Genomic DNA, 16,436 nt, shown 5'->3' with positions numbered 1-16,436 from the left:
GCCATGGTTTGCACCACCAGATGAAAACTCTGACAATTTACCCAACCCTAGTGAACAGCAAGCTGCCAGTGAGGATCCATCCACGGGGTGTGAGACGAGTGACGGCGGCGTCCCACTTCCCATGCAGGGGGTGCAAAGTGACGGACCTCGCCTAGTGCGTACGGAGGCACTCGACGATCACGGTGGGACCACTGACAACTGCGGTGACACCGCACCACTTCCACCCTCTGGCTCGAACCTCTCCACTAATCAATGCACTCCTGCATGTCCCGACTCCACAAGTGCAGCTTCACGAAATCTCAGCTGCCTCCAGTGAGCCTGCTGGGACTCCGGACGGGGAGCATCGGCGGAAGACGGACCGGACTCCAGATGGGAAGCGGCCAGGCGCCGACTCTGATTCACGTACGCCAGACTTTGCTCCAGACAGGCAGTGCCGCGGCCTCGGTGGTGGCACACTCAGGGTGACAGCGGATGCCACAGCGACAGGGAATGGATCACGTGACAATCACACTGGGTCAGCAATAACAACCAGCACCGACAGTCCAAGACGGATACACCAATTTACACCACAGCTATGTCCACACATTTGGTCCACACCGACAGTGCGGCCAACGACAGCTCATGCTGGACAGACCCGATATTCAAGCCTGCAGCAGCCGGCAGTCTATGCAGCATATTCTCAAACAGGCCAACACTGCGCATTGCCCACTAATGAAATCAAGACTGAAGGACAACTGCCAGTGCAATCTGCACTACAGATTGGATGCCTTAGTTACTGCCCAGGATTTGCTGCACCACAGCCTCGCCACATAGCGTTTTCCTATCTGATGCAAGGTTCTAGTTTCACACCATCACCAGACATTGATGCGAGCAGCAATTCTCTCTCCAAGGCGACATGCTTCGACCCTTCTCAGCAGAATCACCCTTCCAGCACAGCATGTGGCCAGAACCAGCATGCACAGTCTCAGCCGACTTCAACATCTGGCACATTCATCGCCTTGCATGATATTAGTGATGGTACCTCTTCAATGTCAACGACCCATCAGCTACAAGATGCCATCCAACAGCCCCACCACAAACATAAAAAGAAAAAACACTCCACCTCGTTCCTGGTATGCATGGCGGATGGATTGGTGCGTAGGCGCAATCGGCGAGCCTTGTGCCGCCTTCCACGCTCGCAACTGAACCGTGCACACACGCCGGATCCTCCACTGGTTCCCAAGGATGACTTCGTGGAGCTGCCACGGATCATGCCCCTTCCATCGCCACCCGTGGCCAGGCTTGCACATCAGCCGTTGTTTCTTGACCCACCCTTGAGGCGGTCAACCCAAATTCGTCGCACACCTATTAGACTGGACTTATGACATTATTCATACGTTTAAACGTTAAACACTACTGTATTATAACCTGTTGTTGTTTTATCGTTCCAGATATCGTTTGACCGGACCACTATTCAAAGTTTTTTTTGCATTCCTGTTTTGTTATGGTACAACCTCGTTAGCATGACGCACCCGACATCGCCCCATGTATATAGTTACGTCGTATGCACATGCTGTAAATAACACACACACACTCTTAGATGCGCACACACAATTATATTTATAACCAAGTAGGCACATATCTTTGTAAAAAGGGGGGATGTCATGATATTCAAACACGCACATCATGATAGACACACCAACAGACAAATCAGAACACACAACACCACAACCAATCACAGACAAGGACAGGGACAGTATAAAAGGACAAACACGACACCTGGTGGCCAGTAGAGCTGGAGACCAGGACAAGGACAGGACCTGTTACACTACACACTCAGGGAGACACCATGTGCAGAGTATCCAGACCGAATTGTATATAGCCGTTGAAATAAAATAGAGTTGTACCAAATACAACTGTGTTGGTTCATCTGTGCATCAGCGCACCCAACACCACAGTCACTTAGAGCCAAACCCCGGCCTTGCTGCCAACCCTCCTCACCCCACTCTTTCCATCCTTCAGCTCCCATCCTACTCTCACTCACCCATGATCCTGGGCTTCTGGTGGGTGCATTGCCAGCAGCTGCTCCCAATGGTACTGACTAAAATTGGCTGCTGTCATCCTCTAATTGGCTGGCAGTTCTCTGGCGGCACGTTCAGCCCAGGGTCCTTACCCTGGCAAAGGCCCACTGTTGGCCAGTTAAGTACCTGATTGACATAATAGCTTAATTCCTTCTCCAATGGAGACAATGCAGAGCTCTCGCTGGTTCTCCAACCAGAATGTGAGACCCCTGTCACTTGGATTAAATACAACCCTTAGTTTTACCCTTTGAGTACTTACTTCATAGAGTACATAAATGGCCAGCAGTGGACCCTTGCTTCATTGTTGTTGCCGAATTTCTTGTTCACATTGTAAAGCACCAACATGCATTGCAGAGCTGTTTACGCAGGAAGTGATTTAAAAGTTTCCCAGTGTTTCTTTTTAGCCATTGTCCTTTCTAAATATTTAAATCTTCTAGATGCGTGTGTGGGGCTGGATTTTTGTTCAAAATCTCTTTGCAATAATTTGTTTTACAGACCTCAGTAATTTTTAAAAACATTTTTTGTCCTTTGACACTTCTGCTATGTATAATAATATCTTCCATCATTGGACTGCAAAAAATCTGATTTGTATGTTTCCCTGACCAGAAGCTGAGTCAGATAACTAGAGCTCCCATGTTCAAACCCTAGCCACTGTCAAGTTAGCCGCTTTTAATCAAGGCCAGAGTAGATGTGCTATAATTAGCTACATGGCTCCTGGGTTTGGTGGGGAGAAGAGAGAGAGAGGATAAAGCATGAGTGGCCTTCCTGATTGTTGTGCAGTGATCCTAGCTGGAAATGTGTGAATATGAAAGTTGAGGTCATCATTGAGTTTTGCTGCGTTGCCGTCTACAGTTGAATTAGCAACTACTGTTAAAACATTTTATATGGTATCCGAATATGCCTATGGAGTAGCGGAGTGAGGGAAAGGTAATTGACATGGTGGGATGGGTGAGAAATCAGATTTTACTTTTCTTTTTCCAAGCACCAAACGTTTAAATGGTTGTAACTCCGAGCAAGCCAGGACCCTGTTCCTAATCCGTGATTAGGGGCTTTTCACAGTAATTTCATTGAAGCCTAATTGTGACAATAAGTGATCATTATTATTATTATTCAGAAAGAAAAGTAGTGGACTTCTGCTAACTGTATTGCCTGAGCTACATATTTTTGGGGTAAGTCACTCTCTTGTTTTGGTGACCCAAAGTATGCTAGTTGTGGTATGGCCTATTTAGATTAGCTTGGCAACCTCTAGAACACTGCATAGTTTGGCATCCTCTGAGTTGAATAATATCCATTTAAACATATATATGATTACCCTACTTTATTAATTAGGAAGAGTACTTAGGCATGTTTAGTCACTTTGGTTTTCAAAGATAGAGCATTAACACTATCCATGGGGCCTCTTGTGGCACTGAGTGTGTGTGACATTTATAACCGTGCTGTCTGATAGAATTTTGATGCATGCTACACATTGGTATCATTGGCGATCATGTTGCTATATTCATTAAATTAATGAAACAAATGTGCAATCTTTTGAACTGGTTTTGAGGTTTGAAACTGTCAGAAGCCATGACTGATATACTCATTGCTAAAGCTGGGAGAACAGCTTTAACAGCCTCATCCAACTGTACGGCAAAGCAAGCCTGCTTTGTGTACAATCAAAAGGTAGTGGCAATCTGTGCTCAGTTTCTGACGGTGTGCTCCAGTTTATTTTTTTTAAATGTTGGTAAACTGCCTCTATTTTATCAAAATGGATACATTAGGATTCCACTTTTGGGGGAGATGATGTACTGTTAATGTCATTAGACTAGTCATCCAGATGATCAGACAAATCCTCAGTGGCATGTGTTCAATCCCACCTTGACAGCTGGTGGAAGTCTGGAATTGAATGCTAGTCTCACTAATGATGACTATGAAATTTCAACTGTCATGAAAACCCATCTGGTACTAATACTCTTTAGGGAAGCAAGTTTGCTTGTGGTTGATTCTTATTAACTGTCCTCTGAGATGGACTGGCAAGCCTCTCAATTCAGAGGCAATTATGGATGGGCAACAATTGCCAGCAATGCTCACCCCTTATGAAAGAATGGAAAAAACTTAGGAGAGGGAAAAGAATCGCTAAATCTCTGCGATTTGGCTTCTGCATTCTGACTCTGCTCGCGCTTTGTCGCCTGACATTTCTTAATATTGTCCAGACATTTAATAGACTACTGGTTCATGGCCAATCGCCCATAATCTCTCCTTGTATGCCAATAGTACCCCGTCCCTTTCATTCCCTCATTTCAACAGATCTACTAATTGGAGGACTGAAGACAATTGGATGTTGCTGCATTAACCCAGCTTGCCAAAATTGTACATAACTCATTGGCAGCCATACAACACTCTGTCACTCGGGCACCTTGATTATTTTGCGAAACTACCAACTAAACAAAACCAAATACTTCAGTCTGTATGCTCTGTGCCGTTTGGGGGGGGGGGGTCAATTAAAACAACCCCAATATCCCTGCTCTCTACCCATCCGCAGACAGGTGTTTAAAAAAAAATTCTGATTTCGTCGCTTATAAATGGTGGTTTATTTTTGCCAACCCTTAATTTGGAAATGTTCCAATCCTCTATTGAAATCACTTGCACAGCAAACTCAAGGGAACATGAAAACAAGAGTTTATTTTCACAACGTCAACCCCCTTTTATATTCATACAATTATTATGGGCCAGGGTTTAGAGAACCCCAAAGTGTATCATGGAGTTCATCTGACCCACAACTTTTAATAGATTTTGGTTATGGGGAGCACAAAGGCCCACTCTACAGGTGTGATGCAACAGAGATCTAAAGTACTTTTAAAACAAAACAATGTTTATTCTATAAATCCAGTTAACATTTTATAAACACACAGTAAACATCTTAGCAACTATCAACTCAAATACTCCCCCCAAAGAATACAGTACTCTATAAGTAACCCTTAATCTTTCCTAGCAACATCCATAAGACAAATACCCTCTTTAACAAAGACAGCAGATTTAAATTTTTCACTGAGAGCAGTTATCATTTTTAAATTAGCAAATGATCTGAAGACATTCTTTTCCTGCAGAGAGAGATCAAAATTGCACCTTGTTTGGCTGGATGCAGCTCCAACTCTGAAAACGAAACTAAACACACACTGAGCTGCCAGCTCAAACGAAAGTAAAAGCTGCCAGACAGCCCAGCTCCACCCACACTCTGACATCACTGCAGCTGTTTGATAAACACTCATTTCTTAAAGGTACATCCATCTGACAATAAATGAGGGATAAGGACAAAGGAACAGGGTTCAGGGCACAACCACAATAAAATACAAGTATGGGTTTTACATGTGTCCAGAATCCGAAGTCAACTGAAATGTTCCTTCCGAGAAGAGGTTGGCGTATTGTGGAATGTTCCGTCTTCTCAGAATGAGATTCCCACCATGCGAGAAAACATGCAGGGCAAATAAATCTGGAGGCCTGAATTCAAAGGTTCGAGCAATTGGCAGGTTTGATGAGGATCTGAGTTTCTGCTGCTAGCCTGATGGTGGAGAATACAAGCTGTTTGCTTGGAATTCTGTTCACGTTTGTGGCTCAAAACAGTAACTGCTCAAATTCAATTCCATGGGATATCACAATTCAGTTTGGTAGAGGTCATGTGACATACCACCTCGATGGTGGACGTGGCGGTGTATTCCCATGGCTGGAATCCTGAGGGGTTTAATTGGAGTCAGGATTCCTTTGTTCTAAGAGACACTGGTTTTGAGTCAGCAAACAGGCGATCTCTCTTGTTGAAACCATTGTGTCAGAATGGTTAATGCTTCAGCCATTAATATCATTGAGCGATTTACACCTGCAAAGGTTTTCCTTAGTTTGAAGTTAGCTGGACCAGACTCAGCTTCCCTGTGGCCATTATTACTTTGAAAGTGCTGCAAGGCATCAGGTGACCATTGGGAGACATTTTGTTAGCTCAGCAATTTTTCATTTTTAACAGCACAGAAAAAAATGACTTTATAAAATAGTCCAGCTGATGAATATATATATATTTTATCTTTCACCTCCCGACCTTAACACTAGGTTCCCCAAGAAATATTGAGCAATCAGACTGCTGATCTCTTGAAGGCTGGTCAACTTTCACAGTGTTTCACAAAGCAGCTCAGCAGTTCTAAGTGTTGTAACTTGGAGCCTTCCAGAGAGAACAGGAACAGAAAAGGTAACAGATGTTCTCGTTTCACCGAGCAAGTGACCCATCAGCTTCTAGCTCGCCAGAAACCAGACAACTCAGCAATATCTTAATAAAGACAGAAAATGCTGGAAAGGCTCAGCAAGCCTGGCAGCATCTGTGGAGATAGAAACAGTTAACTTTATCTGTTTGTGGATGGGAAGTTCGCGAGTCTGGGAGCGCTGACCGAGAAATATGGGTTGCCCCAAGGGAATGCATTCAGGTATATGCAACTGAGGGCATTTGCGAGGCAACAGGTGAGGGAATTCCCGCAGCTCCCGACACAAGAGGTGCAGGACAGAGTGATCTCAAAGACATGGGTGGGGGATGGTAAGGTGTCAGATATATATAGGGAAATGAGGGACGAAGGGGAGACTATGGTAGATGAACTAAAAGGGAAATGGGAAGAAGAGCTGGGGGAGGAGATCGAGGAGGGGCTGTGGGCAGATGCCCTAAGCAGGGTAAACTCGTCGTCCTCGTGTGCCAGGCTAAGCCTGATTCAGTTTAAGGTATTACACAGGGCGCATATGACTGGAGCACGGCTCAGTAAATTTTTTGGGGTGGTGGATAGGTGTGCGAGGTGCTCGAGAAGCCCAGCGAATCATACCCATATGTTTTGGTCATGCCCGGCACTACAGGGGTTTTGGATGGGGGTGACAAAGGTGCTTTCAAAAGTAGTGGGGGTCCGGGTGGAACCAAGCTGGGGGTTGGCTATATTTGGGGTTGCACAAGAGCCGGGAGTGCAGGAGGCGAGAGAGGCCGATGTTTTGGCCTTTGCGTCCCTAGTAGCCCGGCGCAGGATACTGTTGATGTGGAAGGAAGCCAAGCCCCCGGGGGTGGAGACCTGGATAAATGACATGGCAGGGTTTATAAAGCTAGAGCGGATTAAGTTCGTCCTAAGGGGGTCGGCTCAACGGTTCACCAGGCGGTGGCAACCGTTCGTCGAATACCTCGCAGAAAGATAGATGGAATGGGAAAAAGAAGGCAGCAGCAGCAGCCCAGGATCGGGGGGGGGGGGGGGGGGGGGGGGGGGGCGGGGGGGGGGAGGAGGAACCAGAAGGACTCTCAGGGTTGTTAATATATACTGTATAATATGTATAGGTCGTTGCTACAGATAATTATATATTGGACTGTTAAATTATATTTTTGGAGAGTGTTACTTGTGATAAGGCAGTTGCCAATGAGGGTTAGTTTTCATTTTTGTTATTTATTATTTATTCATTTTCTGTTTATAAAATAGGTCATTGTTATTTGTGCTCTTATAATATTGCGTAAAGGATGCACAATGTACTGTGTTGGTTGACCAAAAATTTTCAATAAAATATATGTTTAAAAAAAAACAGTTAACTTTTCAAGTCCGTATGACTTCCTTCAGAAGGGTCATATGAACACGAAACATGAACTCTATTTCTCTCTCCAAAGATGCTGCTTTTGAGTATTTTCTGTTTTTATTTCAGATTTCCAGCATCCGTAATATTGTGCTTTTATATTCTAATCAACCTAATCCTTTCCAAAAACGTGATTGACCAGTTTGGGTCCCAGTTTTGCCTGTCTCTTTATGGAGTATCTGGAACATGCTTTGTTCAAGTCTTATTTTGGCCCCCTTCCATAATCCTTTTATCAGTACATTGATCACACTTTCAGTGTTGTTCATGTTCCCTTCTGAATGTGGAATTTTAAAAAAAATCAATGTTGCTTCCAATATTCTCCCCTCTATCACTCTGGTTGACAGGGTTCTTGTGACGAATGGAGGATTTTAGGAATATTGGCACCTATATATTGGGCAATTTAAGGGTTAAAAGTTTGGGGTACGTTTGACGGCAGTGGTCATATTTTAAAAAATGATTTATTTTGCAGTGCCTGGGAGCTTTCAGGAGCGGGAAGGTGAAATTGACCAGGGGAATGTGGTTTTCATTCTTTGTTAATGCAAATCGCTTATTGTCACAAGTAGGCTTCAAATGAAGTTACTGTGAAAAGCCCCTAGTCGCCACATTCCGGCGCCTGTTCGGGGAGGCTGTTACGGGATGCACTTGTGTTTTGACTGTGCATGGTCCCTAGAGAGTTAATGTGCTTTCAGCCTGGAGAGTTAAGTTTCTTTGCTGCCTGCGGAGAGGATGTCATTGCTGGGTTGAGCTAAGGGATGCTGAGACATTTTGGAAAAGCTTTGGCGAGTTAAAGTCTGATCTGTCTGACACTGAGTCCACAATTCTTTCACAGTAGCATAGTTAGAAAAATAATAACAATATTTATAGCAGAGAAGTCTTGTTTGAGGATAAGGAAGAAGCTGAAACATGACACGGGAACCAACGTTTTGAAGACACTCGGCCAAAGTCTGACGGGGTTCTAACAAGCAAAATCTGTGTTGTAAAGCAATGATTACTCAAGTAATATCATGTTGATTTTAAGACAGATTGAGAGCTGTATGTTTCTTTTCTTGTGAATGTGTGAAAAATTGCATTCTTTCAGCTTTTGAAATTTAAATAGGGAGTGACCGAAGATGGCTCTTTCAGTTGCAAAACTTTTCCTCGGTGTGGAAGTGATTACTTGGGGCGGTTTACAAAAGGCGACTAAAGCAAAACTTTTGGGTTTGGCGGAGAAGCTGCAGTTAACTTTACCTCAAGGGGTGAGGAAGGTAGGGATAATGCAAGCCATAGCTCAATAATTTTTATTATTATTAATATTCAAATTTGCCAGAGACACAACCTGAATCATTAGAATTAGCTAGAATTCTTCCGTTCGACCCGACCAGGTTCTCTACGAGCTCGGTGGTGGTGGCATCCCAAAGAATTTGGGGCGAATTAATAATCTTTTATTATTGTCACAAGTCGGCTTACATTATCACTGCAATGAAGTTACTGTGAAAAGCCCCTAGTCGACACACTCCGGCGCCTGTTCGGGTACACTGAGGGAGAATTCAAAATGTTCAACTCGTCTAACAAGCACGTCTTTCGGGACTTGTGGTAGGAAACCGGAGAACCTGGAGGAAACCCACGCAGACACTGGGAGAACGTGCAGACTCCGCACAGACGGTGACCCAAGCTGGGAATCGAACCTGGGACCCTTGCGCTGTGAAGCAACAGTGCTAGCCATGCTACCGATCTGTGAGAACCATGAATTTGTGACATCCAGGCTGGATGCGATGTATAAGATTTGGAAGAGGGAAGCGAGAGGTTCAGGAATCTTTGTGGAGGGTAGATTTACAGGGCTGGAGGAGATCGTGGAGAAAAGTCCGTTTAGGTATATGCAGGTGTGAAACTTTGCTCGTAAGAAACTGTCTTCATTCCCTCAGCTAATGGGATTGACACTTATCTTTAGATGAGTAGGGGAAGGGAACGTATCCAGTGTGCGTGTGTGTATATATATATATATATATATATATATATATTATATATATATATATAGTATATATATATAGGTCGTTGTTGGAGACGGTCTAGTACCATTTGAAGAAGTAAAGGGGAAGCTTGTGGAAGAGCTGCGGCTGGAGGGAGGGGTGTGGAGTGAGGTCTTGCACAGGGTGAATTCCACCTCATCTTATGCCAGGCTGAGCCTGATGCAGTTCAAATAATTCACAGGGCGCACTTAACGAGAGCGCGCACGAATGGGTTCATTGGAATAGAGGACAGGTGTGAGCCAAATCTAAGGGGTCCAGCAACATTTCTCACATGTTCCGGTCCTGCTCTAAGCTGCTTCGAGACTATGTTGGTGATTGTGGGGATCAGGCTGGAAGCGTGCCCATTGGTGGCAATCTTTGGGGTGTCGGACTCGCCGGCTCTTCTGGAGGGGAAGAAGGCTGATGTCCTGGTCTTCGCCTATCTGATTGACCGGTACCGAATCCTGCTTGTTGGAGGTCCCTGGTGGCACCAAAGGCCTCAGTGTGGTTGGGGGACTTGTCAGAGTTTCTGAAATTAGAAAATGCCATTAATGGGTCAGAGGAAGATTCTGTTCCAGGTGGAAGCCGTTCATCACCTTCTTTGAGGACTTGGTCATGGCCAGCAACTAGGAGGGGGTGGGGGGTGTATTGGAGGGGTTGGGTCTTGGGCGGGAGGGGGATGGATTTGGGATATGATTTTTTTTAAAATGTAATAATTTGTATATATTCTGTTGGATTGTTTTGTATGTGTTGAATTGAAAATTTTTGAAACCAATATTTAAAAAAAAAAGGAATTTTGCTGGAATTCAATTACAAATAGCGGTGAATAAATTGGAAATGGAAGCAAAGGAAAAGGAGAGATTAGCAATGGCAGAAGAAAACAAAAAGAGGCATTTTCAAAAGGAAATGGAAAGGAGGAAGGTTGAGGTAGAAATTGAATGATCAACAAAGGAAGAAAGGGGTAGGAAAGAGATAATTTGAATTTGGGAAACTGGTACTGCAAGGAGACCATTGGTTGGAGCTAAAGGCAAAAGCTGAGGAAGGTCTAGAGGAAGAAGAAATAGATCCTCGTCAAAAGCTTAGGGCTATGTTTAAATATTTTCAAGCATTGCCGAGAATTGTTGTCACTGTATAGCTAGTGAAGCATTTGCATCACTATCAGAGGAGGTATCTAGGGATTGTGATGAGGTGAGAAAACCATATTAAGTTCACATGAACTAGTGCCAGAGCCTAGAGGCAAAAGTTTGAAAATCTAAGGAAAGAACTGGGTCAGACATCTATAGAATTCAAAAGAATTAAATAAAATAATTCTGCTAGGTTGATAAGAGCATTAAAAATATTCCAAACGTATGACTCTTGAAAAATAATTATTTTGGAGGAATTTAATGATTTCCGTAGTTGTGAGAACTCGTGTGGAAGAACAAAGAGGTCAAACTGCTAGACAGGTGGCGGAAATGGCCGATGATTTTGAATTGCTTCAAAAAGCAAAGTTTGGTTTTCAAAATCAATTTCTATCTGTGAAGGATAGAAACTGGGGAAATGAGAAATTCAAAGGTGGTCAATGCAAAGGAGGTTTAGATGTTATGGAGAGTGTGCCTCAGAGTAAAAAGGAAACCCATGATAGTGGAAAAAAGATAAGAAAACAGTGCTTTCATTGTAATAAAGTTGGAGATGTAAAGTCACAGTGTTATCAAGTACTGGGAAGACAAACTCGGTAAAACAGGATAAGCCAGTGGGGTTTATTAAAGTGGGAGAAAAGAACATTAAGTGGAAGAGGTGCAACAGAGTGTACAGCCAGTTCAGAAGTTGATGGATAAGCAGGTACCAGAACCTTTAATGGATTTTATCTGTGAGGGTGAGGTTTACTCGTGTGTACAAGGTGAAGTAGGTAAAGAGATTAAGATCTTAAGGGATATAGGAGCAAGTCAATTTTTAACTTTAACATGACACGGCATTGTCTTTGGCTGATTTGCCACAATTAGTGAAAGCAGTTGACAATGCTGATCTACAAGATGTACTTTAGCAGCTTGCCAAGCTTCCTTTGACAGCAGCTTCCAAACCTGTGATCACCATCTGCAAGTTCCTCCTCCTCCCAAAATAACAACCTTCCTGGCTTGGAAATATGTCACAATTTCTTCACTATTGCTGGGTCAAAATCCTAGAACTCTCCACTTAACAGCATTGTGGGTGTATCTGCATCATGGACTGTAGCAGTTCAGGGAGGCTAGAGGAGTATAAGATTCATTCTGATTCCTTCGCGGGCTGAGAGAAGCTGGATCTGAGAGGGACAGCTGGTACCCTGGAGGAGGATAAATATAGTGCAAGGATCGGGGCATTCTTGAAGCTCGGGAGCTGTTCAGGCAGTGCTCTTGAGTTTGAAAAAAGTTTAAGACTGACGTCACAGGAAAGCATTATACTGATTGGTTGGTGAGTAACTAACATTAGGGACCGTCTATAAATAACTAATCTGTAAATAGCAGAACAATATAGCAGTTAGGGAACGAAGCTGGGAGGATAAAGGAGTAAAGAAAAAGTGAATCTGGGAGCAGAACCACGTGGCTGGAAAGACTCAAAGCGTACTACAAGTTTATGTCTCCTACGGAAAGCAAAACAGCTGATTAGGTGAGTGCGGTTATATATTCAATTGCATATTCTATAATAACAAGGGGCAGAGAAGAAGGGCCCTAGTTAATATTCGTTAATGCCAATTAATATTATTTGATATCAAAGGATTAATTTAATTTAACTCAATGGGGTAAGACATGGCAAGAGGAGCTCCAAGCCATGGTCTGCACTTGATTCATGTGGGAGACCAGGAATGCTTCTAATTCCGAGGACCAGCATGTGTGCATCAGGTTTTGGAGTTGGAGCCGTGGCTGGGACACTATGGAACATCCACGAGGCGAAGCGTATCATGGATAGCATGTATAGAGAGGTGGTCACGCTGCAGGCTCAGACTCCACAGGCAGGAAGGAAATGATGACTATCAGGCAGAGCAAGAGACTAGACAGACAGTACAGGATAAAACAGATACTGTGAGGGAAATGGCTTCTCATGGGATAACTGCATCAGCCAAATTCATAACACTGCATTCTCTTTGGCTGATTGGCCACAATTAGTGAAAGCAATTGACAATACTGATCTACAAGATGTACTTTAGCAGCTTGCCAAGCTTCCTTTGACAGCAGCTTCCAAACCTGTGATCACCACCTGCAAGTTCCTCCTCCTCCCAAAATAACAATCTTCCTGGCTTGGAAATATGTCACAATTTCCTCACTGTTGCTGGGTCAAAATCCTAGAACTCTCCACCTAACTGCATTGTGGGTGTATCTGCATCACGGACTATAGCAGTTCAGGGAGACAGCTCACGGTCACCTTCTCGAGGGGAGTTAGGGTGGGCAGTTGTGATGTCAGCATCTCGGACAGTTTTTTGAAAAAAGGCCACAGCACCACTATTGTAATGGAACCAGTATTCAATAGCAGAATGGCAGAATCCAGTACTAGTCGTTTAGAATCATAGAAATTACTTGGTTGTTCCTGGGCAGTATTTGGAATAGAATATGAAACAAGGTCAGTGTACAACTGCTAGCTAGCTTACCGTAGAGACCTTTTTGTTTAAATTTGCTGTGGTATCTTAGCTAATGCCAGCTACAGAATTGCTTTTTGCACGTGACATATTATACATTACCGTTGAGAGTGCTTCGATTAATTTGATTTTTCAGAAAAACTGCTTTGAGCGACAATACTGCCTCAGATTGACCCTTTGTACTCTTCTTCTCTAATCATTACATAGAACAGTACAGCACAGAACAGGCCCTTCAGCCTTCTTTGGTTAGACGTCCAACTGAGTTACTTTTGTTTTCAGCCCACTGAATATGAAAGTAATGTTTTTACTTTCTTCGCGTTAAAATGAAACCCTTAGAAAAGTGCATTGGCCACAGGTGCTGACATTTTTATTCTAAATGTCAATCACTGTGTTCATTACAAAGTAATGGAGAGCTGATCATATTGTGGTGTTGATGCACAATTTGAGTGAAGTGCACTATGAAGTCACATTCATGCCAACTTGATTGTACATTATTGTACTGGCACTGATCATTTCTCAAACTGAAGTGCTATTACATTGATGCAAGTATATGTAACCGCACATTTGTCAGAGCTTGTTTTGAAATTGAGAAGTGATTAACTTTTTTTAATGAGCTTTGCTATATTGATGTTTCAATTTTGCTATCACCAATGTCAAAAATGCAGTATAAAGCAGCTTGATTTACATCAGTAGTGGAAATTTTTAATAACCAGACTACCCATAGTTGGTTGAAATATTACATTGGTTTTCACGATTCCAAATTTACTCCACAGTACACCAGGTAGAAGCATTGACCTATGATGATATGACATGATGTGGATACCTGTTTTCGTGAAGCTTATTTGAAGTACACATAAGGTAATTGAGGATCTATTTCTGATGTGTGCAAGTATGCTAAAAGTTATTGTGCAAATACTGTTTTAAGGATGCCCTGATTGAATTAAATCAATAGAAATAACCCGGTATCTAGAGAAGAAAATGTATGCAAATGTACACTGAACAGAGGCAAATGTTTCTTTCCACTGGAATGGGATCTGAAGTCCTAAATATTGTCCAGTAAATATTTTAAACATGGATTGGAGCACTTGAGAAGAGAATAACCATTCTCTCCAATGATTGATGCGTAGTTTGCTCTTGTGCTGTTAAACTGATATACCATTAAAACCTGTTAGGCTTCAAGAGAATTAAGTTTAAAATACTGTAACTCCTGCCTCGCACTGCTGTACTCCATTCACTCAACTCCAGCACTATTCTTCATCTTTTCATCCGAGTTTTGCAGCCACTTGCTCCACATCCAAATTGACCCTGATGCGATTCAAAAAAATGAAGTGTAGCCCGTGTTACGGGCGAGGCCTTTACAGAACCCCAAAATGTATCATGGAGTTCAACCAACTTCTCCCTTTAATGGATTTGTTGCTTTTCCTAGCACATGGCTTTTTCCCTAGGTGTGGGATTACAATTATGGACACGTGGGTTTTTAAACACAAAACACTGTTTAGTCCATGAACTCAATTTAACATCTTAAATAAACATTGGATCTCTTAACACCCCTTACTTCAAAGATAACTCAGAAAATATTGCAGCAGTAAATAGTTCCTTAAAATGTTCCTTCAAACTTCCAAGGGACTTAACACCTTTAAACAAAATCACATCAGGTTAAAGATTTTACTATTATGAGTTTAAATCACCCAAATGATCCAGAGATGGTCTTTAATGGCAGACATCACAGCTCACTGCAAAACACAGACACACACAAGCTGTTTTTAAAACTGAAACTAAAAACCTGCAGCTCTCTGGAAACACACAGCACACACCAGCTCTTTTTCAAAAAAACTGCAAAACAAAACTGCAAAATGGCTGACCTGACCTCAGCTCCACCCACTCTCTGACATCACTGTTTTCGTAAAGGGGATGTTTTAATCTAATATTGCCTTTGTTTCACATTGACTGATCTATAACAATGTTATTCATGGAATCATACAGTGCAGAAGGAGGCCACTTGGCTCATCGAGTCTGCACCAATCCTTGGAAAGAGCACCCTACCTAGGCCTACACCACCACCCTATCCCCGTAACCCTGTAAACCCACCTAATCTTTTGGACACTAAAGGCCAATTTAGCATAGCCTATCCATCTAACTTGCACATCTTTGGAGTGTGGTAGGAAACCAGAGAACTCGGAGGAAACCCACGCAGACATGGGGAGGAAGTGCAAACTCCACACTGTTTCCATAATGCCCAACAGAATGTTTAGACTGAAGAGCAGGGCTATGTAGGAAAGAAACTTCCTGCATGATGGTTTTAACATTTAATTAGTTTTAGGAGATTTTTTTTTCCAAGTAAAATTTTAGCTTTTCCAGCACTGCGTTGTGACGGTAAGAAGCTAAATGTAATTTAATGCTGGGTCCATTTTCACGGAAACTTTGAAATCTATGAGAAAATTCAATATAATTTTTAAATTGTGATTTTTGTTAAGAGTGAATAGACGAAAACTATTTTCTCTGGTTTGCAAGTTTTATAACGAAAGGTTATTAATTTAAAGTTGTCAATGAGTGTGAAGAATGAGTTAAGTAGAACCTTCTTTGAATAATCTTGAAAATGGCTTCCTGTGCTGAAATGTTCAATGGACAATTTGACCTCCATCCTACCTCCCTGTCCTTGCTACTAACTCTATTATGCATTTCCCTTGACTAAGGATTTTGAAGTACATTGGGCTTCTGTGTCATGCTGAAATTGTTAGGAATTAGCATTTTCATTTTAAGAGTAGCTTGGAACTCTTTCTTGGCTTCTAATTTATGACCAGTGCTGCTGAAACTACAGGCCAGTTAGTGCACCATCTGTCGTAAAGAAATTGCTGCATTCTATTTTTAAGGATGTTATGGTGCCGCACTTAAATCTCAGAACAATTAGGCAGAGTCAACATAGTTTTAAGAAAGGATAATCATATTTGATTAATTTATTGGAGTTCTTTGAAGAAGTAGCGAGAAACATGGATAACGGGGAACCTGTGGATGTGCTGTACTTAGGTTTCCAGAAGGCATTTGACAAGGTGTCATCTCAAAGGTTGCAATGCAAAATATGATCTTGGGGTCTTTTTGGGTTAGCAAGATGTGATGAAATGAGTGCATTTGTTATTTATATCAATGACTTGGGTGAAGGGACCGAATGTATGGTTGCTAAATTTGCTGATGATAGGTAGG

At 42.6% G+C, this 16,436-nt stretch overlaps 1 protein-coding gene across 12 annotated transcripts in view; it reads left to right on the top strand.

Moving 5' to 3' along the window:
* The window catches only part of strbp (spermatid perinuclear RNA binding protein), a 276,353-nt gene that overhangs the window by 76,396 nt on the left and 183,521 nt on the right, over window positions 1-16,436 (top strand). For 10 of the 12 annotated variants that reach the window (XM_072488411.1, XM_072488410.1, XM_072488409.1 and 7 more), the window contains one exon: window positions 14,012-14,096. The exons of the other annotated variants lie outside the window; for them this stretch is intronic. The gene's annotated coding sequence lies outside the window, so the exon portion shown is untranslated. The remainder of the gene's footprint in view (window positions 1-14,011; window positions 14,097-16,436) is intronic. 12 annotated transcript variants of the gene reach the window in all.

Source organism: Scyliorhinus torazame, chromosome 22, assembly GCF_047496885.1.
Source record: "Scyliorhinus torazame isolate Kashiwa2021f chromosome 22, sScyTor2.1, whole genome shotgun sequence".
Classification (NCBI taxonomy): Eukaryota; Metazoa; Chordata; class Chondrichthyes; order Carcharhiniformes; family Scyliorhinidae; genus Scyliorhinus; species Scyliorhinus torazame.
The sequence above is the reverse complement of the archived record's forward strand: the minus strand, read 5'-3'. Positions and strand labels throughout refer to the sequence as shown.